Below are 20537 nucleotides of genomic sequence, written 5' to 3'. Positions count from 1 at the left end.
CAGGTCATCACCTAGCCCGGCAGATGCAGTTTATTGCCCCCTACAGTAGGGCCCCGCCTCACATCAAAGGAGCGGTGGTTAATCAATACCCTCACACCTCTAGATCCGACCGATCGCCCCCTTTCCCGTTCCCAGCAGAATGTCCAGCTGCGCGACAACCACCACATGCTGAGGTCGAGGTGGGAACTCTACTGTAAATATGTGTGGGAACGGGGGTGAAGCAGGGATTCCGAGGATGTCTTTCCGTACATCAAGTATTGACAAGAATGTGTTTCATGTAATAAAGCAATAAACCTGTGTATAAGAGGCCAGGCCTCAAGGATGCGTCTAGAGCACCTCGAGAAGATACCCTGTTGTCTGATTTGACGTGTTCTGCTCCGTCGGAATAAACTCCTGTTTCTGCCTTCTGTCTCCAGCGCCTGCCTCTTTGTTTGGTAATCTCGAATGGTATGAGAGGCGGCCTCCAGGTACAGTACACATCTTTAGCCCAATCTCCAGACTTTCACTGCAACTTAAGCTCGTCTGATGCGTGAGCTGAAAAAGGTGGCAGATTCCACGTTGTACACTCGGGGCAGTAAACGTGATCTCTTAAGGAGCTCCACACAGCAGTAATAGTAACTGAAATACTGTAATTAGCCCTGTGCATGCCACACTTGTGTGTCCTAACTCTGGTGGCCTCCTGCTGCCATGACTGCCCCCTGCCGCCTTCAGTACTTCGATGACCTAGACCCATTTGTCTGCACTAGTTTCCCAGAGCTGCGGCAGCCACTGGCACACAACCTGTTGCTGAGTAGTGCTCCTGGGCAAGCAACCTGTATGCATGAACCAGACTCCAACCTAGCTTAGCAACATAACAAATTTGCCTGAGCCCCAAGCTCATGCTTTCTCGTCTCCTGCCTTTTGACCTGTGTGCCTCCTGCAATGCCTGTGCCAGTGCCTTAGTTCTGTGCCAGTGACTAATTTTGTTTTGATGTGGCATATCTATACTCACCTCCTCACGTTCTACTCCCTCTTTTTCGGAATGTTGGACCCCACCATCTGGATGTATCCTCTACTGGCCCTCACCTGCAGACAATGTGCTCCATGACTAAATACTTATAAGACCCCAAAGGCGAGAAAATGCATTGCAAATGCATTTTCTTTATGTTGTCCTCGAAGGTTTCCTGATTTCCATATTTTACAGTCAAATATATGCTTGTGGGATGTATCCTGAGGCTTCATGGAGTTCAGATGTGCACTTTTCCCCCACACTTGGCCCTATGATTTTTCCATGATACAGATTCATGAACTGTTCATGATATGGTAAAGGAGGAGAATACTGTTTGTTTCAGCCAATCAGAATTGTATTCGGTATTCAGAATTGAACCAGTGCCCCAGGAGAGCAGCCTGGTTCAGCACTGCTCTCCAAGAATGAAGACGCACCTGCAGATGCCTGGAGAAGAACCGGAGGACCATCAAAACAACCCATAATTACTCCACCTACAAGGACGCCATGACAGACTACCACAATCAAATCAGAACAACCAAAAGGAACTTCATCCACAACAAAATCCTCGCCAACTCCAAGGAACTCTTCAATGTCGTTCAGGAATTTACCAGACCACGCAGCAAAGCCACAGACGTCACCCCGTCCCAATACCTCGGCAACAAGCTTGGAACCTACTTCCACCTCAAGATCAGAACACTCTGCGACAACTTCGCCGACCACCCACGAGACGCCACAGCCAGCCCCCTGCTCCTCAGAGACGCCAGCCAGCCCACCATCTCCAACTGAACACCTATCACGACCAAGAACACTGCCAAGACCAAGAAAGACATCCACCTGGGGGCCCCCACCGACCCATGCCCCTGCACATCTACCACAGAGCCGCAGACACCATTGTACCTAAACTACAACGCACCATCAATACCACCTTCACAACAGGCACCTTCCCAGACTGGAAGCATGCAGAAGTCAGGCCTATGCTCAAGAAGCCCACGGCGGACACCACCAACCGCAAGGACTACAGGCCCATCTCGCTCCTCCCCATCGCAGCCAAAGTAGCAGAGAAAGCAGTCAACAGGGAACTGACTAGATTCTTCGAAGAGAACACCATCCTCGACCCGTTCCAATCGGATTCCGGAGCAACCACAGCACCGAGACCGAACTACTCGCCGCCACAGACGACATCCGCACCCTTCTAAACCAAGGCCACTGCACAGCCCTCATCCTGTCTGCCGCCTTCTACACTGTCTCTCACGGCAAACTAGTCACCAGACTACATGACGCTGGCATACAAGGAACTGCCCTGGACTGGATCCGATCATTCCTCACCGGAAGAAGCCAAAGGATCAGAGTACTGCCCTTCCTCTCCACCCCACAGAAATCACCAGCGGAGTCCCACAGGGGTCATCTCTGAGCCCGACCCTCTTCAACATCTACATGCCCCCCCCTCGCAGCCATCATCCGACAACATGGTCTCAACATCGTATCATACGCCGACGACACCCAGCTTATCCCTAACCAGACCACTACGTAACTCAACTTCCAGAGAGGAATGAAAGACGTCGCAGTCTAGGTGACCAACAGCTGCCTAAAACCCAACGCCAAGAAGACAGCAGTCCTCGTCCTGGAAACCACCCCTTCAGCGTGGGACAACACCTCGTGGCCACCGCCCTTGGAAGCCTGCCTACTCCCTCAGACCACGCCAAAAACATTGGCATTGTACTCGCTTCATCACTCGACAAGAACCGACTGGTCAACGCCGTCTCCTCCAGCTGCTTCAACACCCTCCGCAAGACCTTCAAATGGATCCCCCCTGAGTCAAGGAAAACAGTCACCAAAGCACTCATCACCAGCAGACTGGACTATGGAAACACGCTCTACGCCGGCATCAACAAGACCCTACTCCACAAACTCCAGACAATACAGGACAAAGTAGAAAAACCAAAGGTGATGATGGACGGAGCGTTGACAATACAAACACTCACCCCCAGTCAACTGATCTGGGTTTAATCCATCACCGTTCTTTAGCTCACTCCGCCACCCCAGTTCAGACATGGCCATATGCAAATCAGTCTGACTCTGTGCCTCATGGGAACAGTCCAGCCCGAACTGCCAAGCCATGTCTTCCCTGGACCGAATCAAGCTTCCCAGGACCGGTTTCTGGCATTACAGCTGTCTTCAGCCGGGCTTGCTTGACTCCAGTGGCAAAGTGAGCAAGGGACTCACGTCTGAGCATACCCTGTCAACTTAGGGCGAACAAAGAAAAACCAAAGGTGATGATGGACGGAGCGTTGACAATACAAACACTCACACCCAGTCAACTGATCTGGGTTTAATACATCACCGCTCTTTAGCTCACTCAGCCACCCCAGTTCAGACATGGCCATATGCAAATCAGTCTGACCCTGTGCCTCATGGGAACAGTCCAGCCCGAACTGCCAAGCCATGTCTTCCCTGGACCGGAATCAAGCTTCCCAGGACCAGTTTCTGGCATTACAGCCATCTTCAGCCGGGCTTGCTTGACTCCAGTGGCAAAGTGAGCAAGGGACTCACGTCTGAGCATACTCTGCCAACTTAGAGCGAACAAAGAAAAACCAAAGGTGATGATGGACGGAGCGTTGACAATACAAACACTCACCCCCAGTCAACTGATCTGGGTTTAATCCATCACCGTTCTTTAGCTCACTCCGCCACCCCAGTTCAGACATGGCCATATGCAAATCAGTCTGACTCTGTGCCTCATGGGAACAGTCCAGCCCGAACTGCCAAGCCATGTCTTCCCTGGACCGAATCAAGCTTCCCAGGACCGGTTTCTGGCATTACAGCTGTCTTCAGCCGGGCTTGCTTGACTCCAGTGGCAAAGTGAGCAAGGGACTCACGTCTGAGCATACCCTGTCAACTTAGGGCGAACAAAGAAAAACCAAAGGTGATGATGGACGGAGCGTTGACAATACAAACACTCACACCCAGTCAACTGATCTGGGTTTAATACATCACCGCTCTTTAGCTCACTCAGCCACCCCAGTTCAGACATGGCCATATGCAAATCAGTCTGACCCTGTGCCTCATGGGAACAGTCCAGCCCGAACTGCCAAGCCATGTCTTCCCTGGACCGGAATCAAGCTTCCCAGGACCAGTTTCTGGCATTACAGCCATCTTCAGCCGGGCTTGCTTGACTCCAGTGGCAAAGTGAGCAAGGGACTCACGTCTGAGCATACTCTGCCAACTTAGAGCGAACAAAGAAAAACCAAAGGTGATGATGGACGGAGCGTTGACAATACAAACACTCACCCCCAGTCAACTGATCTGGGTTTAATCAATCACCATTCTTTAGCTCACTCCGCCACCCCAGTTCAGACATGGCCATATGCAAATCAGTCTGACCCTCTGCCTCATGGGAACAGTCCAGCCAGAACTGCCAAGCCATGTCTTCCCTGGACCGGAATCAAGCTACCCAGGACCGGTTTCTGGCATTACAGCCGTCTTCAGCCGGGCTTGCTTGACTCCAGTGGCAAAGTGAGCAAGGGACTCACGTCTGAGCATACCCTGCCAACTTAGGGCGAACAAAGAAAAACCAAAGGTGATGATGGACGGAGCGTTGACAATACAAACACTCACCCCCAGTCAACTGATCTGGGTTTAATCCATCACCGTTCTTTAGCTCACTCCGCCACCCCAGTTCAGACATGGCCATATGCAAATCAGTCTGACCCTGTGCCTCATGGGAACAGTCCAGCCCGAACTGCCAAGCCATGTCTTTCCTTGACCGGAATCAAGCTTCCCAGGACCGGTTTCTGGCATTACAGCCGTCTACAGCCGGGCTTGCTTGACTCCAGTGGCAAAGTGAGCAAGGGACTCACGTCTGAGCATACCCTGCCAACTTAGGGCGAACAAAGAAAAACCAAAGGTGATGATGGACGGAGCGTTGACAATACAAACACTCACCCCCAGTCAACTGATCTGGGTTTAATCAATCACCGTTCTTTAGCTCACTCCGCCACCCCAGTTCAGACATGGCCATATGCAAATCAGTATGACCCTGTGCCTCATGGGAACAGTCCAGCCCGAACTGCCCGAATACAGGACACAGTAGCCAGACTCATCCTTGGCGTCCCCCGGCACGAACACATCAGCCAACACCTGCAGAGGCTCTACTGGCTCCCCCGTGCAGAAGTGTCACCTTCAAAATACTCACTCACGCCTACAAATGCCTACACAACAACGGACCCAAATACCTCAACGACAGGATAAACTTCCAAGTACCCAAAAGAAACCTCCGATCTTCCAACTTCGCACTGGCTGAAACCCTGCGCATCCACAGAGCCAGAGCAGTCAGAAGATCATTCTCCCATATTGCAGCCCAGACCTGGAACGAGCTACTGGCATGGTTGTATGTCTAAACCACTACTACTTTTACAACGAATGCCTTAACCACGAAGGCTAAACCACTACCAAAGTTAAACTACTACGTTCTTTACCACGACTTACTAAACCACGAAAAATAATAATTTTCCATATTACCTGAATCTATCACTACGTTCTCTGAAACTCATTTTTGAAAGACAGTTTAAAAATGTAATTATATTAAAGAAGTCTATTTATTTAAACATTTGTATGTGTTTAATCTTTTAATTTTCAGTCTTAAAAATCGTGTTTTTCATATACTTATTAATTTACAAAATGACACTAATGTACACTAATAATCCTTAAATTATTAATCCTGTAATGATGTATGTAGGCACCAATGATGACTCTGAGCCCTTGCTGTAGTTATATCTTCTTTAATGGTAATAACTTGCTAACAACCCAAAGAGCGCCGAGCCTCTGCTCCGGCGCCCGCTCTTCCCTCTGTGGTTTCGCGCTCTCCGCGCTCAGCCACGCCCCCAGCACCCACAGCCAATCCTGGCCGCCTGCACGTCACGTCCGCCGACGTGCCGTGCAACATCTAGAGCGTCTCTACATATCTCCCTTTTTTCACACAAACATTGCAACTTACAGTCCGTCGCTCAAATCATAGTCTCTGAATCTCGTTGGCCTCACCACAGCTCTACCACTCCGTGTCCGTCTCGCAGGGGTGGTGTTGTTCTCTTCTTCGCCTTGTCTGTCTCTGTTATCGCCGTTCTCCTCAACTCTTATCTCCTGCTCGCTGTTCCTTGCTTCTCCTTGTCTTTGTTCTCCTTCTTTCAATGTGATCTCGTTCTCCTGATGTTCTCGCTTCTCACTCTCGCATTCTTCTGATTCTCCACCTGCCCTTTCACAGTCCCAAACAAGGATCTTATTACATCTAGCCATGCGGTCTTGTGACCATATGTTGCCGTCACTCAGCCTGGCCGCTCTTCCCTTAATTTCCTTCACCTGCAGGGGCTTGCTGTATTTGCTCTCTCCTTTTCTTTGCAGAGTGGGCAGCTTCACTCTCACCCATTCTCCTTCTTTGAGTTCTGTGTCTCGCACGTTCCTCCGGGCATTATAATGTCTTGTGTATACTGCCTTGGCTTTCTCAATGTTAGCCCGCACCACAGCAGGGGACCATTCACTTACTATTGTCTTTTCCTTCCACACCCGATTGTCCTGGGTGAATGGTTCTCGGCCGCGCAGCAGCTGGAAGGGGCTGTATCCTGTACTTGTGGGAGTAATCCTGTACGCCCACAACATGTGCCATATGTCCTTCTCCCAGTCTTTGTTGTCCGAGATGGCTGCTTGGATCGACCCCATCACCACCCTATTGAAGCGTTCGACTTGACCGTTTCCTGCTGGGTGGTATATCGATGTGTGCTTTGCTTGGATGCCATTCCTTCCCAGAAAGTTGTCCCACTTTTCCGATCGGAACTGGGGCCCATTATCACTGAGGATAGACTTGGGTATGCCTTCCCTCACAAAAGTGTCTGCCAGAAATTTCACTATGGTATCCGTGTCCATGGCTTCCTCTATCTTGATCTCTGGCCATTTCGAGAACCTGTCAACAAGGACACACACGTACTTCTGGACCCCTTGGGTGTCTAGGACGGGGCCTAAGATGTCGACAGACAACTCTTCCCAGGGGTTCTTTGGTGTTTCGAATGCACCCAATGCTGGGCGTAGAGGTTTTAGTGTCTTGTCTGCGCCTTGGCACCTCACGCACTCTCTTACATGTCGTTCCGCTCTTATGTCCATTCCCGGCCACCAATAGTTCTGCTTGGACCTCAGTTTGAGTTTCCCTATGCCCAGGTGTCCTTCGTGCAACATGTCCAGCAGTCGGGGTATGATGTTCGTTGGAGGGACAACTTTCTCTCCTCTATATACAAATGTTCCTTGATTGTCCAGGGAGAGTTCCTCCCTCACCTCAAAGTAGGGGTTGAGTTCTTTCCGGACCCGTCTCTTATCCGGCCATCCTTGAGTGATGTAAGTTTTCACCTCTTCTAACGTCTGGTCCTCTGCATACGCCTGTGTCCATTCCTGAAGGCTGATAACCTTTTCATGATCCTCCATTAGTGCCACCCATTCTTCTGTGCATGACTTGTCCTCTTCACTAGGTTCCATAGCCGCCGCTCGGCTCAGGTAGTCTGCTACCTTGTTTTTGCTGCCTGGTATGTGTTCCACATCATACCTAAACTCTAGGAGCTTTAGCGACATCTTCGATATCCGGGGTGTCGCCTCTGCATGGCCACTCGATGTCAGCACTCTCAGTAGTGGTTTGTGGTCGGTCCGTAATTGAAATCTGGTGCCCCACAGGAATTGTCGAAAGCGCGTGGTGGCCCACACCACCGCCAGCATCTCCTTTTCAATCACACTGTACTTCCTTTCTGTCTCACTCAGTGTGCGCGAGGCGAAGCAGATCGTCTCCAGCTGACCTTGCCCTCGGTCTTGCATGAGGACTGCACCCAGTCCCTTGTCGCTGGCGTCTGTTGTGAGGACGGTTTTGCCTTGAGGGTCGAACCCTTGAAGGGGTATGGCCCCTGCCACTTCCTTTTTGATGATCTCGAATTCCCTTTGTGTGTCCTCTGACCACTTGAATTCCGTGTTCTCCTTCGTTAGCTGTCTCATATGATGAGTCTTAGAGGCAAAGTGCTGCACAAATTTTCCGTAATACTCTGCCATCCCCAGGAATGACCTGACCTCTTCCTTGGTGGAGGGGGATGGTGCCTCGCAAATCGCTCTGACGTTGTCTGCTTTGGGGGTTACGCCTTGCGCTCCTATCTCATGCCCCAGGTAGGTTACCGAGTCCATCCCTATTTTGCATTTGGACCATTCAGCCGTGAGTCCTTTTCCTTCTAGGATCTTCAAGACTTCTGCCAACTTCCTGTCGTGGTCTGGTATGTCCCTGCCCATCACCAGGATGTCATCTTGGAAGTATTGGACTTCCTTGATGTCCTTGAATAATTGGTGCATCATCTTCTGGAACACCGCCGCTGCAGAAGCTAAACCGAATGGCATCCTGCGGAATTGATAGCACCCAAACGGGGTGATGAACGATGTTAGTTTGCGGCTGTCCGGATGCAGAGCAATTTGATGATATGCAGAGGTCAAGTCTATTGTTGAGTACCACTTAATCCCCCTGGTGCTGGCCAGCATCTCCTCTATCCTGGGCAAGGGGAATCTTTCCACCACAATGTTTTTATTCAGTTCTCTCAGGTCAACGCACAACCGGACCCTTCCGTTGGGTTTCTTGACCACTACCAGGGGCGCCAGCCACTCGGCGCACGTGATGGGTTCTATGATCCCCTTGTTTTCCAGGTCTTGTAGTTCTGCTCTCACAGCGTCTCTCACTGCCAACGGGACATTTCTAGCCTTGTGGGCCACCGGGACAGCGTTCTCCTTCAGGATGATCTTGTGGGCGAACTTTTCCAGCTTCCCCACTGTACCCCCAAATACCTTTGGATATTCGCTTTTCCATTTGTCCAGACTTGGCCCCGCCACCTGGTCCGTCAGAAGAATTTGCTCCTTGCCACCCGGATCCAGCTTGATTCCTAGGTCGCCCTGATCCAACCAACCCAAGACTGACGGCCCTCTCTCCGATACATAGAGTTTACAGTGTGCTGACCGACCTCGAAATTCGAAAGTCAAGGGTCTGAATCCTGCCATGGGGATACGATCTCCGTTGTACGTGACCGGGCGGATGTCTAGCTTTTCTAGCTCTGGCCCGAGTCGTGGCGCAAATTTCTCCTCCCACACTGCTCTCTGGATGATGGTGAAGGGAGACCCTGTATCTGCCACCACGTTGATCTTGACACCGCCTATAGCCATCTCCAAACCGGTTTCATCGTGCGTCTACCTTCTCTGTCTAGAACTTTGCCCTCCGTGCTTAGTACCTGATCCTCAATGTAGATCACCGTGACTTCTTCTGGCTCCGAATCGCCGTCCGGGTCGTCGTTGCCTTGGCCCACACATCTCACCATGCTCTTGGAGGCCTTCTTCCTGCAAACCTTCTCGTAGTGGCCGAGTATTCCACAGAACGCACACTTGGCGCGGAACGCGGGGCACTTCCGATCGTGCGCCTCGTGCGACCAGCTCCCACACCTGTAGCATGACTTCCTATTGCTACCCGCTTGTTTACTCGATGTGTTCGTGCTGCTTTGCCACTTGCTGGGCCCTCTTTCTGTTGGTTTCCTGTTTCGGTACTCTCTGCTAGTCCCCTCGTCATCTACTTTGTTCACCATCGTGCTGGACGCCATATCCTTTTTCGTCACTTCAGCGCATCGCCGGGCTAATTCAGCTCTCTTCACGATGACCAACACCTCCTTCAGTGTAGTGTCTCCACTAGCCCATAGCTTGTCCTGCACATTCGTGCACGTGGTATGCATCACCACCTGGTCCTTGATGAATTCCTCTTCCCAGTTGGCGTACCTGCACGTGGCTGCTAGTCGTTTCAGTGCCGCCACATACTCCTCCACTGTTTCTCCTTGCTTCTGCTTCCTCTGTTGGAAATTAAACCTATCCACCGACACGCACACCGCCGGTCTGAAGTGTTCATTGAGGTCTTCAAGCGCATGTGCGTATACGTCGTCGTCTGTGGATGTCCTCTGTTTCGGGACCAAGCTCTTGTAAATCCGGAGTCCTTCTGGGCCTAAGTTCAGTAGCAAAATGCGTTTCTTCCTCTGGGGTTTGAATACCTCCTCATTCTCATCTTCCAGTACACCTATGAAATTGTCGATGTATTCTCTCCAGTCCTCCCACTTCATGAGGGGTTCTCCTGGGCGCGGTAAGAACTGTACCGGAGCCATCGCGTAGCCTGCTTGCGCACTCATCTTCTCGCTCTTCGCTGCAGGTAGTGATCTTACTTGGCCACGGGGACTCCCTGGTGCGTCGTCTTGTTCTTCTCCACTTGCTGGGGTTCGGGGACTGTCCGTGTCGGCCCCCTCGGCTCCTTGTGAACCCTCCAGCGCTTGCTCACTGGTCTGCTGCTCGCTGGGTGGGTCGGCGCTCTTCTCCTGCCTTACTTCTAGGTTTCCAGGGCTTTTCCTCCCTGTTTTCCTTCCTCTGCGCCACACCCTCCGGTGTACCGGGCTCTGCCGCGCTCTTTGGGGTACCTGTTCTCCTGCACCAGGTAGTCTTGCTCCCCTGTACCTCGTGGGGTGGTCCTGAAGCTTCTGGTGCTTGCTTGTCGCTTAGGGCTGAGTCAGTGGTTCTGCCTTGCAGGGGGGTCTTCTATCCCACCCTCGTCGCCACTGTAATGATGTATGTAGGCACCAATGATGACTCTGAGCCCTTGCTGTAGTTATATCTTCTTTAATGGTAATAACTTGCTAACAACCCAAAGAGCGCCGAGCCTCTGCTCCGGCGCCCGCTCTTCCCTCTGTGGTTTCGCGCTCTCCGCGCTCAGCCACGCCCCCAGCACCCGCAGCCAATCCTGGCCGCCTGCACGTCACGTCCGCCGACGTGCCGTGCAACATCTAGAGCGTCTCTACAAATCCATCATTTTTTTTTATTTAGACTCGAATGCAGACTAAATTAAATTAAAATAACACAAAGTGCACTATTTGTAACGATAGTTAAAAAGCAAGTTCTTTCCGGAAATATTCTTTTCAAAATTGATTTTTGATCATTTTTTCTTTTTTATAATGATTAGACTTAATTAAAACATTTAATAAAACGGCCAATCTCCATTTTGTCACCTTTTCCAAATGTGACAAACAGTCGCATTTTGTACAGATCGAGATCATCTTTGACTAACAAACTAACAGTGCCATCTACGGGCCTACCACAGTAATTTATATTAAAGACATATTTCGAAAGCCTGAGAACATTCCCAAAAACGCTGTTCCCTCGACTTGCCACCAAGCAGGAAGAAAGCTGGCTGCTTCCTCGCGCTCATTAGAGTCCGCCAGCAAGGAAAGGGGTAGACCTTAGCAAGCCTCCTTGGTTGCCGTTTCCAATGGTTAAAGAGGGGTGGGGGGCGGAGAAGAGTTATGTGCCACACAAAATTCCAGGACCAGGCACTACTGTTTCCAAGGGTTGAGTGCGATGAAAAATAACGTAAAAATGTTTTCCATAGAGAAGCCAAGCATAGTTTTGCCTCCCTAATTAAAACGAAGAGAGGTGGGGTGGTTTTGGAGCGTCGGGGACAGCATAAAGAAGATTAACGTACCACGTTTTACAGAGAGATGCCAAGCATAATTTTGCCTCCCTAAGTGGGTACAGCAGTCCGAGTCGTGGTTTAAGAATTCGTTGAAATGAAGAGTCGTGGTTTAGGACTTTGTTGTTCGGGATTCCTCGTTGTTCTGACTTCGTTCTTCAGGTAAGTCGTGATTTAAGCTTCGTTGTTTAGGATATTTCCCACTGGCATACATCAAAACACACAAGATGATGAACAAAATGTTGCACATTGGCAAAACATTCACCCCCAGTCACAGATCTGGGTTTAATCCATCGCTACCGGCAGATATCAGGCGCGTCCCTTCCTGAACACCTTCAGGAAGACCCTTAAGACCTAGCTCTTCAGCTGAGCGGATCTGCCTAACCCCCCCCCCCTCACTCAGCGCCTTAAGACCCTCAAGGGTGGGTAGCGTGCTTACAATTCCCTGATTGATTGATTGAACCAGCGCTGTAAAAATATCCTTATTAATTCTTCAGAGCTCTCTTAACTCCTTCAGTAATGCACATGTTTCAAAACTTCGGAACGGCTTAACAGTAACCCACAAAAATAACACATTCTCAATCAACCAATCAGGGGTTTGTAAAGCACGGCTACTCACCTGTGAGGGTATCAAAGCGCTGGAGTAGGGGGCTGCTTGAGGTCCTTCCTGAATTAGGTCAGTGACGCGACTAGCCTGAGGTGGAGGAGCAGGGTGTTCAAGGTGTTGGCAGCGAGATAGGAGAACAACCTTCCTCTGGCTCTGGTCTTGTGGATCCTGGAGACGGAGGCAAGGGTGAGTTGGGATTATCTGAGTTGTCTGGCGGGTACGTGGAAGGTGAGGCGTTGGTTCAGGTATGCTGGTCCTTCGTCATGTAGAGCTTTGTAGGCGTGAGGAGCTTGAAAGTGATTCTCTTGTTGACTAGGAGCCAGTGTAGTTGTTGGAGGTGTTGCGTGATGGGTCTGCGGCCGAGAATGTTGAGTACCAGTCTGGCTGCGGCGTTTTGGACGTTCTGTAGCTTCTCAAGCGGTTTCTGGGTGGCACCGGAGTAGAGTCCTTTGCCATGGTCAAGTACGCTGGTGATGAGTGCGTGGGTGACCGTCTTTCTGGATTCTGTGGGGATCCATCTGAATTTCTTTTTGAAGCAGGCGAAGTGTGTTGAAGCATTCTGAGAAAACGGAGCTGATTTGGCGGTTCATGGTGAGTGACGAGTTCAGTATGATGCGATGGTTGAGTGTGTGGCCCGAAGGGGGAGCGGTGGGGTGGGGAAGAGATCCCAGAGTGGCTGGCCTCCAGGAGTCATCCCAAGCTGAAGGGGTGGGTCCCAGGATGATACTTTGGTCTTGTCCGAGTTGAGCTTGAGTCAGCTGCCTTTCATCCAGGTAGCAACGGCTTTCATTCCACAGTGGAAGTTGTTTCGGGCGGTTGTGGGTTCGTCTGTGAGGGAGAGGATCAGCCGAGTGTCGTCGGCATATGAGATGATGTTGAGTCCATGGCTTCTGAGGATGGCTACGAGGGGGGCCCTGTAGACTTTGAAGAGGGTGGGGCTGAGGGACAAACCCTGGGGCACTCCACAGCTGATCTCTGTGGGTTCCGAGAGGAACAGTGGTAGTTTGACTCGCTGGGTCCGGCTGGTGAGTAAGGAGTGGCTCTAGTCAAGAGACTTGTCGTGGATGCCAGCATCATGTAGTCTCGTGATTAGGGTGCAATGGTAGAGTGTTGAAGGTGGCGGAGAAGTCTAGTAAAGCTGCGGTCTCACCCCGGGCCAGGAGGAAGCGGATGTCATCTGTGACGGCGAGGAGTGCGGCCCGTGCTGCAGTTACTTCGGAAGCCGAATTGGGAGGTGAACCAGTTCCAGGACGTGGTTCACTTCGATGAACTCAGACAGTTGGGCGTGGATGGCCTTCTCAATGACCTCGGCTTGGAAGGGGAGCAGATAGATGGGTCAGGTCCGAGGACAGTTTCTTCAGCAGGGGGCTGATCTCTGCCTGTTTCCAGTTATCAGGGACAGCAGCGGTTTCGATGGAGCAGTTGATGGTGCGGCGAAGCTGGGGGCAATGGAGGAGGTTGCTCTGTGGAAGATGTGGAACGGGAAGTGATCAGTCGAGGCTCCTGAGTGGATGCTCTCCATGTTCCTGAGCGTGTCCTCTTTTGTAGGCAGGGACCTGCAGAGCACAGTCTATTGGTGTGCGGCTTGGTTGTGTGCGATGGTGGCGGGCATAGTGCCCGGGTCTAAGGAGTTGAAGCTGTAGTAGATCTTCCTGATCTTGCGGTGGAAGAAGGTGCCGAGTTAGTTGCAGAGGTCTGGGGGGGAGGGGTGGTGGGGTGATAACGTCTGGTCTTGCTGTTGGGCCTGGCAAATCCTTTGATGATGGCGAAGAGTTCCTTGCTGTGGTGGGCGTTAATTCTGTCTTGGAGGGATGTTTCTTTTGTGGTTTTCAGGAGGAAGTGGTGTGAACTGATGGCGGATTTGAAGGTAGCGCAGGTTTCCGGGGTTTTGTTCTTCCTCTATCTCTTCTCGAGTCACCTGCAGGTGCGTTTGGGCTCGTGGAGGGTGGGAGTCAACCAGCTAGCATTCTTGGTGTGTTGCTTGTCTGGACTTTTCTTAAGGGTTGCTAGGGCATTGGCGCAATTGGAGATCCAACAGTGGAGGTTGCGTGCTGCTGTATTGGCATCTGCTGGCATTCTGAGTAAACTTATATGAGTGGCAGCAGAAGGTACAGCTGCTGGAGAGACTTGGCGTTGGGGCGTCTCCTACGGCCTCCAATAGATCGAAGCTGCAGCTGAAGGATTGTCCCCATCCTAACCAGGGAGAAAGGCAAGCAGGAAGCCCCCACCCCCTCCCGCAACAACAGCACTTCTCCCATACACAGCCAATCACTGGAGCAATACAGAAGAGTAAGGTCCGTGAAGGTCATATTGCATAAATGTTGGACGGCTCTCCCGAGAGTCCAATGGAGATGCACAAGTACCCCAGATGAGCTTGAGGGGAGTGGGTGGCCACGTTTCAAGCCACACCGGGGACTGGTGTGCATGACCCCAGAGAGAAAATATTCCTGGGCCATTGGCCTATCTGGACAGCTCTGCAGCGCCCAGAAGCGGGGGAAGCCGGCACTCTCCGAATGGTCACAATGATGCAACTCATACCATGTCAAGCCGTAACAAAAATGGACCTCGTGGAGAGCTTCCATGCCTTCAAATTAGTGCTCAGAGAGAGACTGAAAAGGCATATTTTGAGTATACTAGTGAAACTATGAACTAACCAAATGCAAATTTCAAGAACAAAGATTCAGTGGTGAGAGGCTGCTGGCCATGGAGACTAAAATTGAAATGATGTAAAAAGCACATGTGAGGGATTCCTTTCAAGGAAAAATCATGGAGCTGCACGACACTTGCTAAAACAAAACCCTTGAACATGTTCCTGCTGGGAGAATCTGAGGGTCGGGTACTGCTGGGGTACAAGCAAAAGGAGGTGCTGCTCAACAGGCTTCGCCACATGAGCCCTAGAAGATTTCCAGGTGTACTGAAACTAAAAAACGTATTGGCTAAATTTCGTTGCACAACAAAAGTGAGATCTCCTTTCAGGAACACACTTGCATCATTGAACAGGACAGTTCCCAGGCCATTCTTCAGCAGAAAAGTGACTATATAAAATTCCTACCTTTGTCCTCACTTTTGAGACCGAGAGAAAGCAGTTTCATGTGATGAACAAGTTAGAAGCTGCTCGATTCCTCAACCTCTCTCTTTCTCCCGGCTGCTAGCTCTGCAGGCACTGCACGAAGAGCTGACCCGGGCCTGGAAGATTGCCGCCAGGGCTGCATAATTTCCAAGCGTGGCTCAATTCATCAAGGACACAGTGTCTAAATCTGAGAAGAGACACACTGAGGCAGACAGAGGGGGATCGTTTTTCTTGTTCCCTTCTTCCCTTGGTTTCTGATTTTATTTTTGGAAGGAGGTGATAGTGATGTTTTGGTAAGACAAACTATGGAAAATGGCAGCAAGATATATGTTAATGCCAGGGCAGAGAGGTCCAACTGTACTCTCTTTGACCTAAGCAGAAGGCCCTATACTGAAGTGATCTTTGGGCTGCGGCGGTGCTGGCTGGAGAGATGAAGTTTCTTGCCCCAACTCCAGGTGACTCTGGGTTACAGCCTAGACTCTCGATCACTCTGAGGGAATTAAATTATTCCTTTTTTGTTCTGCACGCTTAGTTAAAAAGTTCTTTAGAGGAACTGTAAAGAGGGGAAAACCTAAGATTCTTCAGGGACCACATGAGCGCTCCTTGCAAACATATCTACCCTTTAGAGAGGCCCAATCATCCCCATCACTACAGGGGGGTCAATTGGAAAAGCTTAAAAAAACAGGCAGCCAGACATCCTGTACTTTGAGGAGACTCATTCATTTAAGTATGACCATTGCAAAATGAGACACGCATTATCCCACTACGTTTCACTGCTCTGCCACTCTAAGTGGGGCATATTTTTTTTAATGACTTTTCCACTGAGGTTTGAAGAACACTGCTCATGATGCACTTTCCTGTCAGTTTCTGGCGTTTTTAGTGATGGTAGCAATTGGGAGTATACCCTCATTGGGGAATTTAATGAGGTTAGGAACCCAGAAAGGGACAGGGAGCGGCGAGACCATGGTACGCTGGCGCTTTCTAAGACACTGAAAAAGACACTTTGTGAACTGGGGTTGACAGACACATGACATGAACTTAACAAAATTGAGACGTCTTTAAACTGAGTGGATTGGTCCTTTCTGCGTTATCCCCTAAGAGAATGGGGTTGGGATTGCATATTTTGGAATATGTTCCAATTTTTTTTACTTCACAGCAATAGTTGCCCTTAATAGCTGCAGGTTCCTGTGCATTCACTGAAGAGTGTCCCCATAAAAGGATGTCTCGTCTCACAGCTCTTCTTTACAGAACTTCTTGCCTGCCCTCTCTTAAGACATAGTCAGCAACAACTTTGACTACAAAGTCACTCTGTATACTGATGATGTACGTCTATTGTTAAGATCTCCACACTCATCTCTCCCGGCAGTAACTTAGCTCCTAAAATCATTCATACTAGTCTCAGAATATACGATTAACTATGAAAAATCTGATGTCTCAAACCATTTTGAGTGTGAGGCCCAAGAACTGGCATGGTTCCTCACATTAAGATAAGCTCACCTGGCTCTCAAAAGATCTCTTCGAAGCAAATTATCACTCTCCTGTAGCCACCATAAAATTACATCTTGAAGCAAGGGGTAAATTGATAATTTCATTGATGGGAAGGATCAACACTATTAAGATAAACATCCTCATAATGCTTTTGTGTGTGTTTTCAGTTCCCCCTGATATAGATTGACAAACCGTGCTAAAACCATACCCAAAATATCCTCTTGTGGTTTCTATGGGGAAATTTTAAAAAACCTAAGTTGCCTCAAGATTCTCACTCAAGCCAAGAACAGCAGTGGACTTGCCCTTCCTAGCGTCCCTCACTATTATGCAGAAGCACAATGGAGAATAGCTGTGGAATAGTCCAAATAATCACCTGGTAAAATATGGGGCCTAGATTTATAAATAAATCCATCAGTATATAAAAAAGCACTGTAAATCATCCAGGACGGTTTCAAGGCGCTGGAGTTGCTAGCCGCTTTGTGGTGCTTTGTTCATTTGAACAGCCAGGACTTTAATCCTTTCCTGAATCACAAGAACGATACGGTGTTCTTAAGGTGCAGGGGAAGGTTGTTCCAGGCTTTGACTGCCAGGTGAAAGAAAGAGCATCCTCTGCTGTTGGCTCGGCAGATCTGGGGGGCGGGGAGGGATCTGTGAAGAAGGGGGAAGCCGATCACAGGTGTCTGGTCAATTGGTGGAAGGTTTTTGGTTTGTTGCTGTATGCTGGTCCTTCGTTGTGCAGGGATTTGTATGCATGTGTTTTGTATTGTCTGAGTGCCTGTCCTTCTGGTGTTGATTGGGAGCAACCTAAAAATCCTACGGCGCACGTGTACGGTGTGGAAGCAGGCAGACAAGACTGTGTTTACCTGTTTCTTCATAAATAACTTGTTGTCCAAGATGATGCCGAGGTTGCGGGCATGGAGGGAAGTGCAGAGTTCAGCAGCCCACCAAGTGTCATTCCATGGCGAGCTGTTGCTCCCAAAGATGAGGACTTCCGTCTTGATCTTGAGATAGTTGTCTTTCATCCATTATGAATGGATTGCATTTCCCTTACCTCACGCACGGTGACAATTGCAACGCAATCGGTTAGATTTGCCGAGCCACACTAGCCCACCTTGTGTGTGTGGTCCTGCGTGGCGTGGTAAATCTAGAGTAACACAAGGTAGCACAAGTTGCAGCCTTCCGTTACTCTGCCCTGAGAAGGCGTTCCATGGGTGAAGCGTGGGAATTCCCACGCATCCACCCATGGATTCTGAAGCATTACCATATTTCCCAATACTGGTAGACCTGGGAATGCGTCAGATGCTATGCCTTCCCCCATTGGCCCAATATGGAGAAATATCATCATTTCTCCTCATTATTTTCTCTTTCTAAGTGTGCTGCATTTTGCATGATACTTAGGAAGAGGAAAAAGCCTCTGTATTGTTTTTGTGCAGAATGGTGTCCTGTACAAAAACAATCCTGCCTGCAACAAAAAGCACGGTTGCACCATTGTACAAGGGTTCCTGTATTGGCACTAGGCAGCAGATTTTGTGCCAGGGCAGGGAGAGAGCAGGAATGTGCCATATCTTGTCAGATATGGAGCATTCCTGCCCTCTTCTTTGCAAGCAGTGCAGCACAGCGTAGCATCTTGCATGAATAAATCAGGGCCCGATTTATATGAAATATCCAGGCCCTTTCGTTATTTTAACATAGGTCAAGAAAAAAACAGACCACCCAATGCCTACTTCAGTTAATGCCACTTTGAAGGCTTTGGATAGATTTGCTGAGGTCACCTTTCACCCCCCAACCATTTAAATGGTGAAGTTACCCCACTGTAGGAGGACACTTGTTTCAGCAATAGAAGAGTGGGTGATGCTGAATGATTTTTGACATGGTTACCTCACCTGAAACCTTAGAGCAGTGAAAGGCTCAGTTTCAACAAACTGAAAAGGAACGTCTACGATATGGACAGATAAGACAATGGATCACTCATGCCTGCACCAACCATGCATCCACTAGAAAGCAGACTCCTTTTGAGATACTTTTGCCCACAGTGACAGCAGGTTTTAACCTTTACGAGCAACTAAGTTGCAGTAGACAAACCACAACATTGGAGACATAATGGGGGGTGGGAACAAATCTCAGAAAAGCAGATCTCTTGCAAACAGTGGGAAGGGAAGTACACTCAAGGGGGTGTCTGACACTCTTAGTTAAGTGTTGGGGCATCAGATTCCAGCTCCCCACATAAAGTACTCATGGCCTTTAAGCTGGACAGTCTTGCAGCAATGATGTAGGGTAACAGCATATGGTTCTTCAGTGCCTAGGAACTGCAAAACTAAAATTGGCCTTTAAATAGAGAAGAAAAAAAATACATACACCAATCTCTTGACACTTGGGCAATCCTAGGAATGAAGGGGTTAACTTCATAGTCAAATGGAAGCTGGAGTATAAATTTACGTGTAGATGTCTCCTGAGCCACAAACGAGAGACTTAGATTTCTTTGACTGAATGTAACTAGCAAGACTATCTGTGTGGCTGATGGGGCGCCTGAGCTGCAGCAGCAGCAAGACTGTGTTGGGCGAAGAGACACAGATTCAATATATGTGAAGTTGGAAAGGAAATCGAGTTGGGGATAGTTTATTTGGATCAGTTTATATTTTCTATTACTAAGGCCTCCAATGTGTCACCCTATACAATTTATATTCTAAGGTATCTGGCCAATTGTCAAAAACAGTATCGAGCAATGTCAGTAAAGGAAAACATTGTCGAACATTGTCGGTATTAGAAAACTTTATTCAAGTTTTCTAAAATTGCATCTCATGGACAGAAAAGCCCACACAGATACAGACATTCTCCTAATATGCATGTACAAAACAAAACCAATGTATAACCCCCAACCTCACCTCCCGCCCCCTTTGATAAACAATTTAGAGGAAAAAAAATATTTTTTTACTTCCCCTTTGAATATGTCTCTCCCCACTCCTAAGTAGGCCTGGGCGGTAAATTCAGTTCCGCTCGTGGAATTTGGGTAATTTTGCACTCCGCGGAGAACGCAAAATTGCCCAAAATTCTGCATTCCGCAACTTCGTGAGATTTTTGCTGGTTCGGGTTCTCAAAATGCGTGTTCGCAAGATATTTCCCCCCGAGAACGCAAACAGCGATTGCGAACAGTAGAAAAGCATCACAAGCAATTCCGCGTGTTCGCAGAATTTCTGCTTGTTCGCAGATTTTTTAATGTTTCGCAGAAATTTGCGTAACGCGAGCATGCAAATTCCGCCCACCCCTACTCCTAAGTGTGTCCTTTCGAAGCTTGACTGAGCCAAACTAAGCTGAACATCCTCATTTTCACGCAAAGTTTGTACGGATTCGTGGAAGTTATTAGCAAATCAAAAAGGCCTTTTCAGTGAAAAGTACAAAGCAACCACGAAAACAGTCACACTTATGAATTTGTATTTATTAAATAAGCAGATAGTAGATGCAGTACTAGTTGCTCCGAATTTCTTTATTTTTGATTAGTTCACAAAATAAGTTCCACATAAAAAGGAAAATATATTGTAAATTACAGATGTACTCTCTTCCAATCTCGCCCCATCCATGTAACAGCTTGTGGGAACAAAAACTTGTCTGTACAATCGAGTCATAATGGATGCCATGTACTGTCCTGAAACACATTAAAGAGAAAATACATTTAAGTTACAGTTAGTAAATGTGTGTAATGTAAAACACTTAAAGGAACACAAGTTTGGGCCGGAGTTAGTTAGGCAGATGGAGTTAAGTTCAGGTGGCAGTTGACTTTGTTAACACCCTCCCTTTACCCCGCCTACCAAATTGATAGTTACCAGCTGGCCTTGCAGACAGC

The 20537-nt window shown here is 49.0% G+C and overlaps 1 protein-coding gene across 1 annotated transcript in view; it reads right to left on the bottom strand.

Annotated features, from left to right (window-relative positions):
- Positions 1-20162: 20162 nt before the first annotated feature.
- Positions 20163-20537, bottom strand: part of LOC144753941 (E3 ubiquitin-protein ligase TRIM39-like) — a 170737-nt gene continuing 170362 nt past the window's right edge. The window contains exon 10 of the mRNA XM_078641469.1: positions 20163-20339. The gene's annotated coding sequence lies outside the window, so the exon portion shown is untranslated. The remainder of the gene's footprint in view (positions 20340-20537) is intronic.

Source organism: Lissotriton helveticus, chromosome 5_1 (genome assembly GCF_964261635.1).
Source record: "Lissotriton helveticus chromosome 5_1, aLisHel1.1, whole genome shotgun sequence".
NCBI lineage: Eukaryota > Metazoa > Chordata > Amphibia > Caudata > Salamandridae > Lissotriton > Lissotriton helveticus.
The sequence above is the reverse complement of the archived record's forward strand: the minus strand, read 5'-3'. Positions and strand labels throughout refer to the sequence as shown.